General features: G+C 45.9%; 1 protein-coding gene across 1 annotated transcript in view; it reads right to left on the bottom strand.

The window, feature by feature from the left end:
* HPCAL1 (hippocalcin like 1) overlaps positions 1-13,788 on the bottom strand; it is an 82,918-nt gene extending 69,130 nt beyond the window's left edge. Inside the window, exon 1 of the mRNA XM_075414831.1 lies at positions 13,615-13,788. The gene's annotated coding sequence lies outside the window, so the exon portion shown is untranslated. The remainder of the gene's footprint in view (positions 1-13,614) is intronic.
* Positions 13,789-22,430: the final 8,642 nt, after the last annotated feature.

Here is a 22,430-nt window from a genome sequence, read left to right as displayed (position 1 = left end):
AAAGCTTATCTCTGTACTAAGTCCAACAGAATTTTTTGTAAGGACAGCAAAAGAAACCCCAAACAAGCAAAAACAACCCCACCAAACCAAAGCTTGAATACATTGAAACCGAATACATTGATGCAACAAAATGAAAACGTTACTTGATAACAACCATTTTCTCCAAGGCCTTTCAGGAACGGTTCAACCATTTTGCCAGCTTAAGAAAGAAATAAAAATGTCAGCCCAAGGCAAAGAGCAAGTTTGGAAACTAAAGAACCCGAAGAGTTAAAAACTAGAAGCAACTCAACCGGGAACATATGATGGAAAACTGCATGCAACCACCGTCGCTGCCAACTGCACGTACTTGGAGCTGGGTTCTCCTTGCAGGAGGTGGTTACACCTGCAGAATCCCCTTGGCTTCCCCGCAAACCCTTCCTGGTGCGGGCATCGCCCTCGTAAGCGTGGCGCCCGCCATCCGTCTCTGGCTGCTCTGCCGGGGCGGGTGGCGGCACCTGTGACGGCACGGGTGGCAACGGAGCAAGTACCTGCTTGAGGCCTCCTCCGAGGTTTACAGCTCTCGGGGCTGACGTCTGGCGAGAGGACGCAGTTTGTGGCGCTCAATCCCGCGTTCATTTTTAACGCGGTTGTCGCCCGGCAGCCCCGACAGCAGCCGGCTTCCCTCTGCGCTGTGCTGCCCGCAGAGGACAGGCTGTGAGAAGAGACCTGCAGCTGTTGCTGGAGCGTTTCTGTCGGCAGCTGCCTATGCCAGGAGACCTGGGGACATTTTACCATCGGTGGGGACTTACATGAGAAGTACCCACAGCGGCTCCTCTCTTCAAGCCCTCCAGTGTGCTGTGTATTATCCCATAATAAATTGCATAAATACTGAAAATCATTCTGGATTCAGCAGTTGTTGGGGAACACGCAACAAGAACCAGAGGAGGAGTTACTATCGTTTATACTGAACTTCTTTCTTCAAGAACTGCATACCTCCGACTGTGGATACAAGACGATGCAGTCCAGACAGACAGCCAAGCAAAGAAGCGCCGCCAAGACTTCAGGTGATTTTGAGTCCTAATGCTTGGTAACGAGCAATTCCCGAGTTACAGAAATCCCTTGGGAAACAAGGAGGGATAACCTTAGAAAGTCGGCTTCGCACAAGCGACCCGAGATAAAGAGAAGCTGCAGATTCATTCCTGCCATGAGCCTGTGAGGGCTGCTGCTCGCACTCTGCAGCTTCCCACCTCTGCTCTCCTCTTTGGAGAACGTGCCACACGCAGACAGCCAAGCACTTGCAAGCTAAGATCCACGTGTAGGCAGTTGCCTTCTCATACCATGCGCTTAAGCGTGTGCTTGAGCGTACTTCTACAAGAGCTCAATGTCCTGTGAACGCAGGGGAGTTCGCAAGACTGGGCCCACTGGGTGTATCTGGTTTATCTGAGGTTCTTCTTTTGATGGCATACGTTCATTAAGCCTGTCTGCAGCGGTCCCCTGATGACCTAGCGTGGGCCTTGGCAAACTGAAATCCGTAGCTGCTCTGGCATCTCACCTTTTGTTTGATGTTTCTCTCTGCTTTTCATTCTGTTTCCACAGTCAGGAGAGAGAAACAAAGAGGGATTAAATTAGATTCATCTGGATCATTCCGACTGTGCTGAATTTGAAAATACTTTGTGAAATTCCTTCTGCTGTCTGGGGTTTAATCACCAAGGGATTAGATGGAAACTAAAGTATTTGAGGTGTGTGGCACACTGCTATTCTTTAAATACCTGCCATAATAATGTGAGCTTCGCAAGGCTATTGCTAATCCTGAGTTGTTACCTGCCTTCCTGCAATTCCGCATGATTAACTCGAGGAACAGCTTAAAGCGATATTTACCTTTTTTGAGCAGTTCACCACCTTAACCTGGACAGCCCAGCACCAAAAAAACGAAGAAAGTTCTGGCAAGGATTAAAGTTTCAGCCTGCTCTTTCCCCCTCGGTATCCCGATACCTGTCATGGTTGGGATGGGAAGCGCTGGTGGCGTCCTTGACGGAGGCCAACTGCTCCGGCCGCTTTCAGGCTGGGTGTCCAGCGGACAGCTTGCGTGGGTCAGACAGGCTTTGCTCTGCCTCTCCCAGCAGAGCCAGGACTTGCCTCCGCTGCAGGCAGTGACAGCAGAAGCACGTCTTCTGAGCTGGGGACGCAGCCATCCTGAGGGTCTTCTCCACGGCGAGCAGCTGACCGGCAGTTGTGCCTGGGCAGAGGGGTCCTGCCCGACTGGGGCATTGCAGGACAACCTCGTGGGAGTGGTCGGAGGACCACCTCCTCCGTCACCAAGCTTCCTCACAACTCACATTTGATGGAAGAAAGCAACATTTCGAAAGACACTGTAATTATTTTTTTCATCCGGTTTTAATCTTGTTTTTGGAAATTCCTTGCTGAGGAATCACTGTCAAGAAATTCAAATGAAAACAGCAACGGAGAAGTGCAGCTGGTGTTCTTTCACTGTGATAAAGCCAACCTGGATGGCAGGTGCTTTGGGCAATATGAGGGAAAATTGTTTATAGAACTATTTTCTTTGATAAATTTTGTCTTCCAGTAACAAAATCCTGGATGCTCATCCATAAAGCCTCCCATTTTTTTTTGCTACCAGAAGCTGGGGCTTGAACCTTTACCTGCATCAGTTTAACCCCTATTTGTGCTCCTTTGCATTTCCAAGTTGGATCTAACAAGCAAACACAACTTGGGAAACGCCAGCAGCACGCATTGCTCTGACCCACAGCAGGGGCGAGCAGCATCGCCGGGACAGGGAGACCCCAGTACTTCATGCACAATCAGGACAAACGTGCCAAGGGGTTTTGCCGGTCGTCTGGGTCACAGAGAGCGGAGATGGAAGAGAGCAGGTAGGTTTTTACAGTGCATTTTCCTGCCAGAGCAGGATAGTTCCCTGCAGTATCCTCTGGCGTACTGGCCTGGCCTCTTTTAAACGACCTTGGAGGATGGGGAGAGGCAGGAGGAGGGAATCTGCTAGCACCCTCCGGAGTCTAGTTTTAAACTAAACTTTGTTTAGTTTGAATAATATAGCGTGGAGCAAGTGCAAATGGTTATTCGGGTAACTCAGTTACAACGCAATATTTAATGTAATTTTTGCATGCTTTTTCATCTCCAACCTATTTGCTATGCCTGCCACTGTGCCAGTAGCATCAGATAGAGGGGAAAAAAAAAGCAACAAAAATAGCGACAATAGTCCATCATTGCATGATTTCTGCTCTTTCTGTTAGCAGGAGATGGTCTTGGGTGCTTTCTTCCCCTGCGACGAAAAATGAATAGCAAGAGCTGTGATGATTGGCAGCAAGCCTGCGAACAGCAGATGTGAACCTGCACAGCTGGACAAAGAAATGAATGTGCTTTGCTACCTACATTTGTATTAAGGTTGCCCCAGGGATACCCCAGTGTCTACGAGGGACTTAGCATATGAACAGCCAAAGCCATCAGATACATTTACATATATAAGAACACTTGGTGTCCTTTTCAAAGTCAAAGAGAGCAACGATTAAAGCAACTAAAGGAAATTTGGCTGCGTGGTTTTTCTCTCTGATAACAGAATAGCTGAGGGAGGAAATACTAAAAAACAATAGGCCTGACGGAGGTGAAGAATTTGTGAATTAAACCAGCACGTTTTCATTTCATTTACTGCTGTCTACCATGTTATTACATGGAAATCTAAAAAGGACCTGACTTTGCCTCCTAGACTGCAGTTGCTATGCCAGACACTAAATTTAGGTGTTTTAAATAAGATTTCAATATTAAAGCTTCTTACATAAAAAGGGGAAAACCCTGCTAAATAGGGAAAATTAAAAAGCCTTATTTCTCTCCATGGTGCTTTACTGTAGTTTTGCACTCTGGGGCTTTGCCATAATGTTTGCTGGGATTTATCATCCAAAAAAGTGTGAGGCGGGGAGTGTTTTAATTAAAACCATTTAAAAAATTGGAATTTCCTAGGCTCCATAGCCTGCACATGCTTGTCTCCAGTCGCACCTACCAAGAACCCAGTTCTCCCGTGGGATCTGGATACCTGGTGTCAGGGCAGAGCAGCAGGGCTTCGGGTATCCACCCGCAACGGCGAGGGCCTCAGCATCTTTGGTCTTGGCATTCCCACCCAGGGATTTTCCCCACACCACCAGCAGCAATATCAGAGGACAGAATGCCGCGTCTAACTGTCTGAACAGAAAATAAAGGATAGCCTTTAGAATGGAAGAGGTCCCACAGAGCCATCGAAAGACGGTTGTGTCTATGGGATGCCACAGAGGGAACTCTGGGTTTGTGGTGCAAAGCCGCAGATTTATGCTGAGAGAGGTGGGATAGAGTAAGAGATCTCAAGTGTTTCTGTGCAGCAGAAAATGTCAATGCTGCTACTTGTTTCTATTCTGAACCACAACAAGAAAATGCAAAAGCCAGAAATTAAGTGGGAAAAATACTGGTGTATCTAAATGAAAATCAATGTTTTAACGTGGCATTACAAAAGCTTTAAAAAGCAAAACACAACAAAGTACTTCTGTTCAATCAGGGCAATAAAAAATACTGTAGTAAACCTGGTATTTGCCCGTAGCGGCTTGCAGTTTTGCTAAGACTGCTTTTTTTTCACATGGCTGAACAAAAGAGGAAAAGAAAGAAACCCGGCAGCGCTTTGGGATGTTGGAGCCAACAAGATGCTAATTTAGCGCTCTGCCAGCCTGCGTGCTCCGGGATCCCTTCCAGAGCCCTGCGAGAGCGGGAGGCTGCTGCCCCAGAGCTCTGGGGTTAAGGGGCTTTGCACCCTGCTGCACCCCGCATCCGGGGCTCAGACCTTCCTGCCGGGAGTCCTCACACTGCTCCCGTCCGCATAGATCAACACTGAAATACTTCATATTGAAATTCCTTTCAGTACTTAAAGGGGGCTTATAAGAAAGGCGGGGACAAACTTTTTAGCAGGGCCTGTTGCAATAGGACAAGGGCTAGAGGTTTTAAGCTAAAAGAAGGTAGATTTAGCCTGGAAGAAATTTTTTAGCATGAGGGTGGTGAAACACTGGAGCAGGTTGCCCAGAGAGGTGGTGGATGCCCCATCCCTGGAAACATTCCAGGTCAGGTTGTACGGGGCTCTGAACGACCCGATGTATAGTGGTAGATGTCCCTGCCCACTGCACCCAAACCATTCCGTGATTCTGTGAAATCAGAGGACCTCATAAATCAGCATTTCCCATGGGATCACGGTCTCCAGCTCAGTACCCGGAGGTGAAACCGTGTGGATCATTCAGTGCAATTTGGAGGGAGTCGGATTAATTTTGGCATGGGCGATGGAGCACTCCTGTATTGCTTCTGTTGGTAATTAAGAGAAAGCAAATCACAGGGGAGGACAACAAAAGTACTAATTAACAACACTTTCAATAAGAAAAAAGTTAATAATTTTAAAAAAGGTTGGTTTATGCTTGGAGAAAATCCCTAAATAGGGTAATCATGTTGTTGGGCATTTGACAAATGCACACTAATAATTAAATGGCGGTATTGATTATCCATTTGTATAATCACCAGATCCTTTGTGCTATTGCAGGAACGTTGGAATTCTGCTGCCTTGAGCTTTGGTTTCAGGAAGTGAAAAATGTGCTTAATTTTAAGCTTGCAGACAACAGCATTTCGATCACTAGCCTTCACCTGAAAAATCCACGTCCATTTCCCACCGGCTGGAGAGCCCAATGTACGATCCCGCAAAGCCATGGCAGCCCGTGGGCTGAGCAAAAAGTTCTGCCAAGGCCTCTGACCTGCCGGGCGCTGGGCTTAGCTGGGGTGGGCTTAGCTGGGACAGGCAGCAATGCAGGCTCAGTGCCCGAGCTGCGGGTGCGGGAGGAGAGGGAGGCAGAAGGACCCGTTGACGTTGTTGGCCCAGGGCAGGCACACAGGGGAGCAGCATCTCCTCTTGCTGAAGTGGAAGGGCTTTTCCCAGGGACAGGCTACTTTCTAGCCCTGCCAAGCATCCTGCCCTACCTTTGGAAAATGCACATTTTTTATAAACTGACAGGGAGAAGGGCAGTGACATTGCAACCAAAAGCAATCGCAGTTTTCAGGGGTGTATAATGGCCTTCTGTCACAGCACAAACCACGAGGCAATTTGCTTCAAGCAGAGGATATTTTCCCCCCCCTCCAAACAGACAATAATCCAATAAAAGAGCCCGCTAGCAGGATCCTGGACAACGCGTGACACCATGTTTTCATGAGCATCCCACCGGCATTCTGGCAAGGTACCCGGTGCTCCTGGCACCCGCCGGCGCGGCCGCTCTCAGCCGATGCGCCCTACAGCATTCAAAGGCAAACAGCGGCTCAGCTTGTTGCAGCTTCTCTGTGCTCAGATTGCCAGGCAAATACCCCCAGATTTTTCGTATTATCATGATACCAGGTGTCCTGTTTTATATAAAATGATATCCAGGCAAGTAAGAGAAATTCAGCTAGTTTCTCCGTGCTGAGCGTAGCTGAATGACATTAATTCTCCCTGATAGAGACTTTTAGAGACATCCCTTCATGCTGACAGAGACTAAGAAGCAATACAGGGCACCCAATGAGTTCCTAAACCCAATGGTTTCCTAAGAAGTGCTGGACTGGGTCACCTTTAACATAAACTGGTAGAGTTTCAGCACTGCTTAATTAATGTACAGTTTGGCCTCAGCCATGCAAGAAGCACATTTCTGCCCTTGCACATGTGAACTGAAAGCAACACAACTGCCACTTTGCTTTGGGCTCCTGTTTGGAACAGCCAGCCTTTAATGGCATATAAAATCCAATTTTTGGTAATTAAAAGGGAAGTAAACAAGTTACACTAGCAGGGGCAGAAGGCAAAAAGTAAGGACCCTGGAGCCTTTGGGGTCTTCCAGTGTCTTCCTCTCCTGGCTACTTCTCTTTACGGTTTTCTTTCACATTCACAATGCATTTTTCCATTGGAAAAAAGGTTGCTTTTTCTGAGTCATCTCTGCAGGAAATCTCCCATTCTAGTGGGTCCTCGCTGCTAGGCAGTGGTGGGCACTGGCAGCCGCCTCCTGCCCCAAGGCAGGTCCCATCCCTTGGTGGTGGAGTTGAAACAAAAATACAGACATCCTATTAATAGCCAAGCTGTAGACAATTCCAGATGTGGAATTCGGTTTCTGAAATTACAGACCCAACCAAGGCAGGCCTGAACCAGTAAAATTCAACTGTATTTCTTCTGACTCATAATTGGTTTTTCAGAAAGGTTTTCAGTGAAATTTCTTCAGCAATTCCTGTGTTGTCGCCTGACTCATACTGAAACACCAAAATCATTATTAAAGTGAAATCGTAGCAAAGGGGGTGTGAATACTTGGTATTTACCAGTTTAAAATGCATTGGAAACCATATTTCACTATGGAGCATGCTTTGTCCAATAATTAAATACTGTATTATTTACAAAAGCAAGCAAAAAATCTGTCATAAAGGGCAGAGAGGATGTCAAGAGCTTCAGAAACAACAATTTTGAAATGTAAGGTTAACTTTTTCTTCAATAAACCTTCATTTATCCTCCTGACAGGTGTACTATTTGTGTTCAGCATCCCACCTGCTTTCAGTCTGAAGCCCCCGTCCATGCCAGCCGGGAAGAGGATGCTGAGGGTGAAGGATGAGGCGTTCAGATGTCCCTGTGATGGGCAGCGGTACAAAGAACACGGCTGTGAGCAGTGCTTCCCGATCGTGGGAGCAGAAATGCATGCAGGGGTGGGGGCAGAGGTGCACCCAGAGCCCCCCCCGGCAGTGTAAAGCGATGGAAGAGAGGAGTTGGGCAGGTTGCTGAAGACTCCGTTGCTGAGTAAAGACCCCAAACCTAGTGTGTTTTGCTTCTGTTACAGGGCGATGTGCTGCAGGAGGGCTGGGGGTGCCGTGCAGGCGTGGGTTTGCCCTCCCTGTGGGCTTGCAGCATGGGAGCAGCACCCCGTTGGCTGACGCAAAGCTGGGGGGGACACACGACTGGGCCCCCATCCACAGTAGGAGCCCAGCTAACCCTGCCTGGGTTTTGTAACGCCGTAGAACCCAGGGGCCTGTGAAGGTGGACATCAAAGTTGGTGTGTTTGGGGGAAAAAAAATGCTGCAACAATGATTTCTTTGCTTTTTAAATTAAAACTCAAACTGTTGCTGTGGAAGAAGGGACTGAAAAAAATCCCCCAAGTCCGGGAGCTCATATTTACCTTCTCACCAGCTCTGCAGATACTTAATTTGAACGTTGCTTCATCTCCTGTCTCCCTCATGTATCATCGCTAATTAAAGTACACACTCTGCACTTACCCAGACAAGGATGTGGGAGGCAGAAGAGGCTCAATCTCATTTTCCACTGCTGTGTTGCCTCTGCAGAGCCAACCGCAGGGGAAGTGGGGTCCTGCTTAGAGCCCTGCGGCTGAGGCATGGACCCTTTTCCACCACCTCATGTGGTGGAAACCCCCAGCACATGAGTGGCAACCTCCAGGAGAAAGGGCTTGGTGAAAGAAGGGGCTGCAGCTCCCCAGGCAGACTGCTCTGTCCCCAGGCGAGGAAGCTGGAGGAGCTGTGCTGGCAGCAGCTTCATAGGTCTGTGCTTTGGTGTTTCTATGCCCTCCAAACATGCCTCATAACATCCAACTCAAGTGAAATTCAAACAAAGCCTTAGGGCTGTAAGGAGATGTGTCCTTCAGCCTGCACCCCAGAGAGATACCCCTCTGACCTGTCCCCCAGAGCCCAGCCATCCCCGACCGCACGCCTGCTCGCTCCCAGCCAACAAAATGAGATTGCCAACTCCTCCCCAGCTTCTGGTTCCGGGCTAGAAGTCTGTCCCCTTCAGCCTCCCTGCTGCACCCCTGCTCCACTTCACTCCCATTCCAGCCGAAATGTGGGGTGTTTTTGGCAGTGCCCAGTTCTGCAGCCACGCTGGTCCTCACGCTCGTCACAGCCCCACCTGCCCCATGATGCTACAGGTGGCATCAATCTGTAACAGGTAAAGGGAGACTTTAAAGCCTACAAATGCCAGGGAGAAAATAGGCTCAGAGGTTATCAGTGCCTCAGAAGATGGTGTCAGAGAAGAAAACACAGGATGCAGTGTGTTTAGCACTTGGCCAAAGTCACTCCCTCGTCCCTGTCTGCAGCGCCAGCGCATGCTTCACTCTACATGAGCCAAATGCATCTGTGTCCATGAAAGCTGGGGAAAAGCGCTGCAGAGAACTTCCACAGCTCTGAATAATTAATTCCCAGAACTATAAAAAGCTACGAGGGAATGAAATTCAGAAAAATCTAGTTTTAGGATAATTATAGTACAAATCAGGAGAGCGCTTGGACCCAAGAAGGAATCATTAGTAGGACAACCAAGCACAGTGGGTCAAATTCACACTCATCAGAACTGCGTAGCCTTCCACAGAGTTCCTCCCGGGATGGATTCAGCCCAGGGAAAGAAAGCAGACCCTGTAGTTAGATTGATGAAGCAAGTAGAAATCTAAAATAGCACTTCTTAATATAGAAAGCATAAAAGAAAGGAGTGAAATTTTTTCAGGTTAGCATTCCTGCCCCTGCTGTAAACAGGGAGTGGTATTTTCTGAAATATTTTCTTATAACACTAGTTTAACCAGCTTCCCCCCACCCTGCTTCCACTATCATGTCTACTGTGTTACAACTGGTTCTATAAAATGTGCATTTGTTTGAAGACCTTATCACATCTGGGCTTTTTTCAAAGCTCCAGACGCTGGAACTCACGCGTTGCTCGCGAATGCAGACCTTCGGTTTTCAAACCAGTCATAGTTCTAGTCTGTATTTTTCATGGCAAGTTTGCAAACACTAACCCTGAGCCCTGAGTGACCAGCAATCAAACAGATAGTTTCTTCCAGCTCCCCAGTTTTTAAGCTACTCATTACAGTTTCCAGTTTAAGATGTTGAATCCTTGGGAATGTTTGTTTAACTCACCACCCTCACGTAGGGAGGTGTGGGATTTTTACAGTTCACAGGCTAACACATGTAGTCCTGCTGCATACTGGGCATGTTTTAACTGAATGCTGGAGGAACCAATGTTGGGTGACTGGTTTATGGCTGGCAACTCCAGTGCCTCTGGCATTGCAGTGGGCTCCCCAAGGCTCCACACAGGGCTCTCTGGGACAGACTCTGGCCTTTCCATGGTGCTCTCTGGTAAAAGGGTGTACCCACAGAAGGGCAGAAGTTTATTGGCTTTTTTAAATAACAGCCACAGATCACCTGAGAATTCAGTTTTATGCAAGCCAGGGGTGGCAGGCTGCTCACAAACAGGGACATAATCACTGCTCTAGAAGAGCTGTTCTAATCTCCAAAGCCCTGTTTCAGCGTGACTCTTGGTGGCACACAACCAGATGCTGCCGGTTTTATGTCCTGGCCAAAGACACGTGCAGAATGGCAGAGGGGTCTGTCCTGTGTCAGCTTCTGTTTCTGTGGGTTCCTTGTTATGGCATTATTCATTCCCCGTATGAAGTTATTGGATACAGTCATAGCATGCTATCAAAGAAGTGCTCTTTTCATAGTAGGGAGCCGTGATTCTCTATAGACTTCATTTATTAAGAGCATTGGCATCCTTCAAAACAAAAGGCTCTCCTATAAGCCCAGGCCATTCTTTCAATTGAAAATGTGCATAAGAGGAGGCATGTGTTATAAGCAGATATCATCTCCTTCAGTTATAAGTGCAGGGGCTGTTTGACACCACACAAAGCAACTGGAGAGGAAGCAAGGATTTCTTTATCAATCAAAAATGCATCCAGCTCTGCTGTGGGGTTCTTGCTGCAAGGGGAACAAAAGGCCACGTCTATGAGACTCAGCTCTTTAGAGCTCTTAAGCTGTTAAGTGGGTGGCAGGTAAAGCATCATATATTCCCCTTGTGTCCAAACCATTAGGGTCAGTTGAAGAGAAGAGCATCTGATAAGGGTACAGAGGATGAAGAAATGGAGAGTATGCTTATTAGCTTACAGACAAGGCAAAGCAAGCAGGAGCTGCGGGCACAGAGGAGAGCAGGATGACAATTCAAAACGATGCTGACAAGTTTGGGAAAAGGCCTGGAAAAAAAGATGTGGTTCAGTAGAGACGCGTGTGAGGTAGGCAGGAACAATCAGCTGTGCAAACACAGGCTGGGTTCAGCTGTGGCAGCTCTGCCAAAAACAGGTCTGAGAGGGTGGTTATGGATTGCAGAGTGAACATGAATCAACAACGTCACATTGTTGTGGAGAAGACAGATGTTCTAGGGTAGATAAAGGACAAGCAGAGCCCATACAATGGGAAATTACCTTTCCACACCACCCAGAGTGATGCACCATGGCTTGAGGAGCGGCACTTGCAGGGAGCCCAGCTGTGGAGCAGGGAGGTGGAAAACAGCAGAGGCTGGCTGAACTGGGGTTTAGCCTAAATATGGGAAGCCTGAAGGGAAACAGAATCCTCCAGCTATGTAAAATCTTGTCTTAAAGAGAGGGGGGTATCTGTGGTGAACAGGAGCAATGGGCTTAAATTAAAGCAAGTAAGAGTCAGAGTGTGCATAGGAAAAAAAATTTCTACAGGTAAGGGCAGCAAACCGCTGGACTGGACTGCTGGAGGGGATTGAAATTTCCATCACACTATGAACAGGTCAGACAAGTGGCTGTTAGAGACGATAAAGTGATACAACCTGCCTTGAGGCTGGAGAAAAGATTGAATGAGCCCTTGTGAATCTTTCTAGCCCTGTTTTCCTGTGATTTATCAGAGGATTCGGAGCTGCAGTGTTCCAGTGTTCCACATTTCTAGGGTTTAAAAATGCAGCTATACTGGCCAACACCACAGTGGAGATGTTGGGAGAAAGTGGAAGCACTCTTGTCTAAGCCCAGTGACACCCTGCCACTTTTGGAGCAAAGCCCCCATGAAGTCACCAGCAAGCTGTTCTCCGGTCTCCTTGGGAGCTGGGAAAGTGACACTCAAAACTTTTGTCTCCAGTTTTTGTGGAACTAAAATATCAACAACAAATTACAGTTTTGTCAAAACAAGAGCAATATTTCAGTTCAGTTTCCAGGTTGTTTAAGCCTTTTCTCTCCCGCCACCCCTTGTCAACGTCTAGGTCTCTTCAAAGTCAAGGTGAAAGAAAAAACCCTCAAGTTCCTGCCCTGGAAGTGCCAATGCCAAGCCGTCGACTTTTCTGAATTCGTTCTGCATTTTTTAGCAGAAATGATTCACAAATTGAGATTCACATGGTCTTTCAGTCCCCCAGAAGCTATTATGAATATGTTGGCTCAGTTCTGGTTCCTTCATTTGCTATTTTTGGGGGAAGCAGCAGTGCCTCCCGCTGCCTAATAGCATGGTGGGTGACAGAGAAGGACAAAGCCAGACTCTTCACAGAGGCACATCACAAGAGGACGAGGGACAGTGGTCACAGAAGCAGTGAGGGAAATTCCACTTAGAAATGAGGAAGAGATTTTCATCATGAGGGCGGGTAGTCAAACACTGGAAAAAATTGCCTAGGGAAATATCTCCATCCTGAAATTTCAGAACTCAACGGGATGAGGGTCTGGGCAACCTCACCCAACTTTAGCTATACTGGGATCATGGGTGGAACTAATACCCCAGAGATCCATGTACAATCCCAATGGAGGTAAACCAGAAGTTTCCTAAGTGACAGCAGAATTTCCCGTACTTCTTCATACCTAGAATACACTTTTCCCCTGGATTTAAGTTGGCAACAATTAGTGTGTCTGCCCAGCCTACCCTAGTCCTACCTAGTGCCACCAAGCAGCTGGTCCAGGACTCGCTGCTGGGTCTGTTGCACACCACATCCCAACCCGCAGCTTTCCTTGACTCATGTCTCTAGCTGTGTTCTAGAGGCTGGTTGATAACGACAAACATCTCATTTACCTGCTTTGTTTCATTAGAACAGAAGGCAAACGAGGTACATATACCAGCACAGTCTTAAAAAAAAAAAGATAAATGAACACCCTTTCTTTCACTGCTGCGCCACTGCAGCGTAGGAGAGGACAATTTATGCTGACTCCTTTCCCTTTCTCATAGTTTGTTGTTTTTTCAGGGCCTTAGTAAATCTGCCAAATGCCAGCCAGAGAAGACGCACCAGAGCAGTAATGGCTGTAATCAGTACAGTCTCAAAAAGCACTTTACAAAGACTGCAAAGCTTTCTCCCTATCTGAAAAAAAAGTGAAAACCATCAAGACTAGCACGTTACTCAGATCATAATGAGCACCTTAAAGCCCTGAAGGCAACCGATTCTCCCGAGTCTCACACATGTTTTCACATAGGCTTTGCACCGGGCTGCACCAAGCAATGCTTGCCTTCACTTTATCTGCTAAACGTCTAGCCATGATTACAGGTCACCAGAAAGGGCAGAAGCCACTTTGACTTTCAGAGCCAGGGTGATCTGGCAGACCAGGGCTATTAGGAGTTGACTGTCTTGTAACCAAGCCAGTTTAGCACGGTTCTGGAAACCCTATGCTGACGAAACCATGACAGTGTACATAAGGAAACTGTCCTGTCTTCTTGCAACACTTCTCTGCCTATTAGCCAGACAATACATTTTTAGGAGAATCCTGTTTCTTTGCATAGAGGTCAGATACCTAAAGCAAAGATAATATTTAAGAACAGCACAGATAATTCTTGGTTAAAAAATTAAAAATCTGAACATACCTTTACATCCACCATTATAAAGGGATACGCAGGGTTGACAGGGCTTTCATCGACTTCATGGTGTGGCTCTCCTGATCAGCGGGGTACTTAGTCGTAGGTGGTACTAAAAGAGCCTTTCCGGGTGCTTGCATAGGCAAAGGGTGGACGAGACAATCGATCTGCTTGATTTTAAGAAGACAGATTTATGAAGAATAATTGCCTTCTAACTTGGCAGAGAATGTGTACTGCCTTTAAGGGATTCACAGCTGTGTCCTGTTCTCGTGGAGTTAACTGAGCTTAGAAAAAATCATTTGATCTATTCTTCCTTCCTTCATTCAACATAGCTGAGAATCTCCTAGGATATTTCTGTTCAAATTGCAGCAGGCTTTCCATGTCAATGTGTTGGCAGTGAGTATCTCTCACACTGATGGCATTTTCTACGTGGAAAGTATCACCAACACGTACAGCAGACAGCAGCATATACATCACCCAAACGGCTGACTCTGTGTGTTGTGGGAAAACCAAGATGGGCTACCTTTTTCTCAGACTACGAATGCAGGCTGCCTTGAGCAACATGAGTTCTGCAGCCAAATTCCCAGATTTTGTACCATTTCTGTGCTAGATTGACAGCTCTAGCATTTAGCTTCATTTAAAGCTAAGCCACAATTAAGTACAAAGAAAACAGATCAGGCAGCAGAACCACTCATGTTTGTAACGAGCTTCCAAACTTCATCCATCATTTCCTGCAACTCTGTGCAAAGATGTCTGGCTCTCGCCTTTTAAAAAGACAGATTTCTTTCAAAGTTCATGTTTGCACAGTACTTGAACACAGCTGGAAACTCCCTGCATAGCCTTCTTCCCAGCGAAGAGGAGGAGGCAAAATCCCCTTGCAGGAGCTCCTGAAAAGTGACTACAGAATTAAATGAGTAATACAAAACCCACAAGCCTAAAAGAAGAGGGAAAAGTAAATATCAGCTCCAAAGAGATGCCTTTTATTTCTTTTCTTTTTTTTTATTCTGGGTACACGATACTGCTGCAATAGCCTATATGATGTTGATGGTATCAAGATTGAAATGAGCATTTATAGAAATATGATGCAGACACCATCAGAAACGGTTTGCACACCCTCTCAGACTTATTTACCTGCCCTGACTCAGACTCTGAAGCTCATAATTTATCTTCTTATATGAAGAACCAGACCAGAGCTACAGAATCGTATTTCCAAGGTAAATAAATAACACTGACAGCGAACGCTGCCCAATGAAAACTGTGTTTCTAGGAAAGTGCGTGAACCCTGTTCTCTGTGAGGGCTGAGCACATCATTTCTCCACTGAAAGTGTGTCTCAGGGCTAATTTCTTTCAAGCAGACTTTTGCAAGGCAAGAAGAGTCCTGTTGTGATACACACAATGTCTGTCAGGCTCCGCTGGACATAGAGTGACCCAGACATTGCCCACGTCCATGTTAGGACCCTGGTATGCGCCAGCTCCTTCCTTCAGTCCGCAGGAAGCAAACCCTGAGCTTGGTCCCAGCCTGGGGACCAAGCCTGCAAGGAAGAGGGCCACAGACTTGTGCCTCATTTTAGACTCCCTGTAAGTCTGGATGAAGCAGCATTCAATAGTCAATATGAAATTTATGTTAATATATTGTTAATATTGATGTTTAAAGTTATATATTTCTGCAAAATCAAAAATTTGGGACTTCTGGATCCTACTCAGTTTTAACAGTAAGACTCTGACACACTTTTTCATGTTAATGTGGTGATCAAAAACGGCCATTTAGGCCATCTGTCTGCCAGAAAAGCATTGCCCTAGAGGAGTATGTTTTCCAGTCTTGTTTCAAATACCTCTGCATTCCCCAGAGAGGCCATCCAAAGGTCTGTTTCATGACCTGCATATAGAATTTCTCTTGGCACTGACAGGATATGCATATGCTAAAGGCACAGAGAAGTCAAACGAGGCTTCAGGAAAAATTTCCAAATGAGTAAGTTCAATTATTTGAGTTTACTCTTGCAAATTCATTATGACTTTCTAGCAGTTCTACAAACAAGAATTCAGCAACCATGGGATCATTCATATTGCATCCCATCGAGGTGGTCAAACTCAGGATGCAACTGTGAGCACAGGGAAAGGTCCCTGCTCTGTACAATGTCACGACCGCACTCAAACAGCTCTGAGAGCCGGCAGCCCCTTGCACCACTGCGCAGGGGGCCTGCCCAGACTGCTGGGTTGTCTCCTGGCCCCCATGCCCCAACAAGGGTGCACCCCTGAGCTCCCTGCAAGACAAATCAACTTTCACAGAAGCCTCCTCTGTTGGATTCAAGAGTGCTAATCTTGTATTGGAAATGTATTGCTCTTACAAATGTTACTTCCAACAAACATTTTGCAAAGACTCAAGGCTGCTTCTTCAAAACAAGCCTGCATCAGTCATTCACATCTGCAATACTGCTGCTCACATCTCCCTGGCTCTGAATGGAAGTACAAAGCACCCCCCTCCAGCCTCCTGCCTGCATGACTCAGCTGCATCGCTCACTTCTCCCCCAGTCTTTCACTTCTTTTGATCCCAGCCAAGGTATCACACCCAGCCTGTGCTCAAGCTGCAGGACTGCCACTTTCCTATGATCAACGTCCCTTAACTACCCACTGAGTTTAATACCTGCCCGATCCATTCATTGCATCTCCACATCGACCCTGCTCAAGTGCTGACAACCCTTCACAGCCCTTACATTGCCACCCAAGCTGTCTCTCCTGTAGGAGATGAGCAGCCCCTTAACCCAGAAGCCAAATCAGTGCTAGGGTTGGCCATACAGATGTGAATGGACTGTTTCAGGTTTGGCGTGGAAGCATGCAGAGCTCTTTATTTTGTGCAGCCGGTGTTAATACAAAAGATATTAAGTTCAATATCTCCTCTCTCCTGTACTTGTCTCTCTTGAAGTATCATGCATCCATGCTATGATGTGCTCTGCCAGTCTGACCCAGTTGTCTTGGTGAAGCTTGGCAAAGCAACTCAGTCCTTGGCTGATATTATATAAGATATTAGAGTGTTCTGAAACGCGTCTGCTAGCATTTCAACAGCACTATTCAAACGCTATCACTAGAGACTAGTCTGCTTAATGCTGTGGCCGCATTGCCCGGGGGTGGCCTTGTCCTGCAGCAGAGAAGGCTTTCCACTGAAACGTCTCAGTGCTTTTCTGCTTCCCTCTGATGCATTGGCCTGTTGTCTCTTGTGTGTATGGGGCACCTCAGGTGTCTCTATGCTCCACCCCAAAGCAGTCCTTACCCAGGCTGGGCTGTTTCAATCTGTGGATCCCCTCAAATTAAGCTATAGCAGGGACAGAAAATTCTTCCCTTCTGTGTCAATTTTACCTGACATTATTTCTAGTCCATTTGCTGGGGAAGATGCTAAAGAAATCCACTCATCCTGAATTTGATCTTGGAAGGTTATATGTCCCATTGGTCACAGACCCACTTGCCTCCCCACCATCTTCTCTTGCTTCGTATCCCAGCTCCTTCCCATGCTTTTTACCCTGCTCCTACTCCTATCACCCAGATTACCCTGTCTATCTTTACATCTGTTCCCCACTCACTAGTCTGCCTCATCTTCATCTGCTTTTCACAGCTCTGCCTTATGCATCCGTATGCTTCAACTGCAAGTGTAGCATTTCTTTGCTCTTGGCTCCAACGCCCAGTTACAAAGGAAGAGCTCCAGAGACTATGCTGGGCTGAACCCTTGGGTTTGGAGATGAAATCATCCAAGAACTTACCACTATATATCTAAAGCGTAAGTGAAATAGTGATTTTTTTTTTTTTTCAGAGGTTTATATCTTGGCCAGATTTGGGTGAGAGGGAAGACTGAAAACTGATCCAGCTGCAAATCAAACCCTCCTACTGAGCTTCAATTCCTGCTCAAAACCAAGGCACTGCAGTTTGGGTTAAAGAGCTCCAAGAATTCTGACTTAAGGAAATTAAACTGGCTTGTGTCAGACTTTTTCCAGATCTGCTGGATCAGCTTTGCTGAAGCCTGCAAAGCCACCGAGCTCTGGGATAGGCAGTGTAATACGTAATCCACTTGGATTCAAGGCTGTTTGACTAAGCAGACGCAACTGAAAACAGGAGTGGAAAACGAAATTGTTTAGGAACTCTAAGTCTGCACAGCTGTACAACATGAAGTGTCCTTCTCCTCCAAGAATCTGCAGGCACAGAGAAAAGCTAAGCCTTGATGAAATACAGGTTATCTGTAATAGTCTTCATATTCAGTAACATACAAAATTAGAACCTAGCAAGCTTTATCTACACTAAGTGCCAGAAAAACGTCAATTTCTGTTGCCACTAGTCATTTTGAGCCCTGGTTCAAACTTCTGAAAGGCAAAAACTGAAAGACTAAGTCACAAGCTGAAGGAAGACCTTTCATGGTTATGTGTTATAGCTCAGGAATCCCTTGCTCAATTACCCAAAAAGGTAGGTCTCTACCCTGCACCACTCTGCAGAACATGACATTTCCAAGTAATTTGGGCCTGTCATGGGCTTTAGTTTACTCTTAATTAGAAAGGGGTTCTCACCTCAAAGCAAAGATGACATTTGCTCTCATTTGCTGATGGCAATTACATGTTTACCTACCACTCAACACAGCAGAGCCCTAAGCTTTGCCCTTTGAGTGTGGCAACAATATCAATCAACAATATTACTTCTGTATTACCAGCACAACTTCTCCCCAGCTCATTCTTTCCATCTCCACTCTTCACAGAAGCAGGTGCCATTGCTCCCACTTCAGTAACAGCAATATCTGCAGTCTTTGGCTCATGTCCTGCCCTGACCCTGATGCTGCAGGCTGCCCTTCCTACCCCAGTCCTCTTTCACACGTGTGGACCCAGACATTTGTCTCTGAAGAAGAGTGAGAACTCTGTCCTCCACTTCGTGAGTATCTTCATTTCCTTTCCAGACGAGCCTGGGACACCAGTTTATCTGGATTTGGAGATCTATTCTACCCAGCCACCTATGGTAAAGGAGAAAAAAATGGTGCCTCTGTCTTGGAGATCTGCTAGACGTTGTTTCAGCTTTTCATGTAAACCTTCCTCCTTGCAGATTACAAGCTGCTGGACCATCCCCAATCACACACACCCAAGTTGGCTCTGAACCTATCTACACAACACAACCCCTGGGCAAGGCGGCTTCATCACACCACCCTCATCCTCAGCCACACGTGCTTTCTCTAGTTGCTGTCACAGCCTTAGTGGAGGATTTCAGCACTTCAGAAGCTATTTTGCCACTCTGCCTTCACAACTTCATCTTCACGAGGTCTCACGGTTGTACATCAGGGTGTTGCTGTCTCTAAGAACAAACCCCTGCAAACACCCACCTTCGAATAGCCAAGCAGCATCAGCTTCTGATCGCCTCTTGCAGACTGTCATGCCTACTGATTCCCTCCTGCAGACCCTCACAGAGTTATAAAACTTGCACAGCGTGACTGTAATAACTATACAGAAGATTACCCAGGTCTTTCACTGCACAAAATTTTAACACACAGAGCCAAATAATATCCTTAGTCACTTACTGCAAAGAATGAAACAAACTTCAAACAGAAAATAGAGCTTCTCTTCTCAACAACTCAGAAGAAGATATGACTCTGTAAATATATCTTCACCCATTATGTAAAATTAATTTCCGTATCAGACGAAGCCAAAGAATTATTAGGATGAAACGTTGCTTAAAATTGTCTGCAATTACTGATTTTATCAGTTACTAATTACAGCTTTAAAAAAGTCAATGCCATCTAATAGTGTCCGTATTTTATCTGCTGAGAAATCTAATACTTTCAGAAAAGAAACAATATCAAACCGCATGGTCAGTCTTACTTGGAAGAAAAAATATGAATCTGGGACATTTAATCTTCAACAGTAAGGGAAAGAAAATGGTGAAACCTGGCTGCTATATTGCAGAAGCACATGGACGGGGAGAAGAAATAAAATTCTTGTGATATGTAGGGAGAACGTCTTACAAATAATGCAGATGCAAGCATAAAATATTCTTTGTTTCTGGAGCTGGTAATAAAAGACAATAAAATTGCTGCAAATTCACACCAATACTATCAGTGCATGGTATTTAACATATAAATTAAAATTCTGTCAATAGCCCCAGGTACAGAGTGGTGTGCGTATGCAGAAGGTATTAGTTTCTGAAATTCAGGAGTGCAGTGGTAAACATCTCATAATCATATTAACATCTCTTTTCCCCATAGTTTATGTAACATATTACCACCCAGACGCTGCTGTTTACCCTACGGCAGGATCTGGATGCCCTGACTCGGGGTCCCGTTGTGTGAGAAGCTGCAGTTTCAGTTGACGGAGGCTGTGGCTACTCCCACCAGGTACCGACAGGTGGGTGAAGGGCAGGGAAAGGCAAGCAGTGCCTAGGCAGTAAGCAAATCCTGAAAAAGGAGCACGTCTTGTCTTCATTTAAACGCACTCATCAATGCCTGGCACAAGTAAGCATAATGAGATTAATCTAGTAGCAATGAAAATCTCTCTCCAAGGGATAATCAGCCCCCTCCAAGAGCTGTGCATGGGGAGATGCATCCAGCATTTCTCCTGCCGCGGCAGGCAGCGAGGATCCTGTCTGTTCCCCACGTGCCTTTGCACAACGTGATGCATCTGAAGTGATCCCGCTCCAAGCGCCCGGCGAGGGCAGCTCCCAAGGGAAGGGCATGGCACACTGGGAACTGCTCCAAGCCGCAGGGCAGGCAGCGCCTCGGCAGCAGTCTAGGCCTTCCCTCTTCTTTCACCCCATGCCATTACTTGATCCTGCTCTACAAGAAAAGATATTTTTTCCTCCTCCTCCTCTCGTCTTTTCAAGAATCAGCTTTGTTAGTGTTCTGGCTGCCTAAGCAGTACCAGGAGAGCTGCACTAGCTCTGATGGCAATGACATCGTAAGCCTTGTTTTGAATCTGATAACCCTATTACAGATATTTAGCTTGAACAAGTTTAATACACAAAATTTCAGCATGTAACAGCCTCCATTTTCAATATAGTTCTATTCATATTTTCTTTGCTAAAAAGGATTTTTTTTCTTTTTACATTTTTAATCTGCGTTTTAAGACTAGCTCCATCTCCTTGATCTGGTCCATCCACAAAAATAACTCAGTCAAAAGAAGTCTGCCTGATTGTACTATATTAATGATTTGGGGTGAGAGCATCTATTCTAAAACTATGCCTCAGATCAGCAACTGAAATACAATCTCCCTAATTAGGCGGTCTGTTATAATTTGCTTTAAAAAGCTACATGTGATCAGATCAAGTCATCTGACTCCCTGAAATGTTTAAATGTCATTATATATGCATCTTATGATCGAATCTAATGTGTGTGTTATCCAAAAGCTTACCGCAGTTCTTTGCTATCCTGACTTAAATCTAGTTAGGAATGTTATTCATAATTGTTGTTTCAATAGGAGCCCACTCCTGAATTACCCTCATGATCAAGACTCCTGTTCAGTGGGTGAATTTCATGGTCTTGCAGAATTAGGCCTCACATTATCACAATTATGTGCAGAAATTGCATGACCTTGTTTTGTATTTCCCTGACATAAAATTGTGTGTTTCCTATTAGTTCCTGATTTTTTGTCTGATAGTACATTGATAATTTCTTCCTGAGCACCGAGTATAATGTACTCGGCAATTTCAGCCTCAGAAAAGAAGCAATTATTTTGCTTACAATGCTTTATGAATGAAGTTCACAAAGGTCTAGACAGAGGTGGCAGCTATTCTCTATACAATCTGATATTTGCATGTTAATTGAATCCTCCTCCGAGAAGGCCACCCTGTTTAGCTCATCAGAGAAGCAAGAAAGCTAATTCATACATCAGAAGGGGTAGATGAAGAAGGGACACCATTACTGACGTGAACAATTACTACATTTCTTTTATATTAGAGTTAAAACACACACGTATGAATAAGCAAGACTCGGTCCATGGTTGCTGTTAATTGGCATCCTTTGCAGTCAATGAGGCTATGTGGATTTGCACTGGCCGAGACTTGGACTGATGCGCCAAAAGAGTCCGGGAGGAGTCTGCTGAATTCCGGGGAGCTCTCAGCACGGGATGTGGAGCAGTGCGCCAGGAGGAAGCTGGAGGAAGACACCCGGAGGAAGCTGTGGCATCTGACGGCCGTTGGCACATCTCTGCCGAGTCCCTGAAAACAAAAAAAACACAAGCTCAGGGTGTCAGAGGCACTGTCCAGAGAGGAATCCCCAGTTCCTTCCCAATCAGGAGACCTCCATTATCAATGCTAAGGTTTACATGGAATAGCTACAAAATCGCATTAAGACTTTAGCCAGACTATATTACTCAAGTCACTCAACCGTTCCCTTTGATTTTAATCTGTTGCCATAGACAGACATCATGCGTGACTCTCTAGCTGTCGTATCTTGCTTGCAGACTTGGAAGTAAGATTACGAGACTATTTTGATTCATCAGCCAGGCAGAACTGTGCACTGAGCTGGCAGCTCACCAGAAGATGCTGAAGTACCCACACAGCAATAGCTCGCTCCTAATGAGTTGACCCTGACCACTTGCAACTTTCACCAGTTTCAACAAGTCCTGCCAAGTGCAGATAGAAATGAATTCATTTTAATCATACTTTGCATATTTTACTTGAACTAAAAGAAACCCCATTCTTCTTGGCTGGCATCCACCAGAATACAACATTTTGCAGCTTAAAAGATATAGGTCCACATGGTACTTTCTGATGACTGGGGGATAGACTGTATTTGTACATCCAGATTGGCAATTTTTATTGTAGCTCATAATTTCCTATTTTAAAATGTGAGTTAAAGTTTTGTTATTTGCTTG

This window comes from Opisthocomus hoazin, chromosome 2 (assembly GCF_030867145.1).
Source record: "Opisthocomus hoazin isolate bOpiHoa1 chromosome 2, bOpiHoa1.hap1, whole genome shotgun sequence".
In the NCBI taxonomy this organism is placed as follows: domain Eukaryota; kingdom Metazoa; phylum Chordata; class Aves; order Opisthocomiformes; family Opisthocomidae; genus Opisthocomus; species Opisthocomus hoazin.
This window is presented reverse-complemented; position numbering and strand designations above follow the sequence as displayed.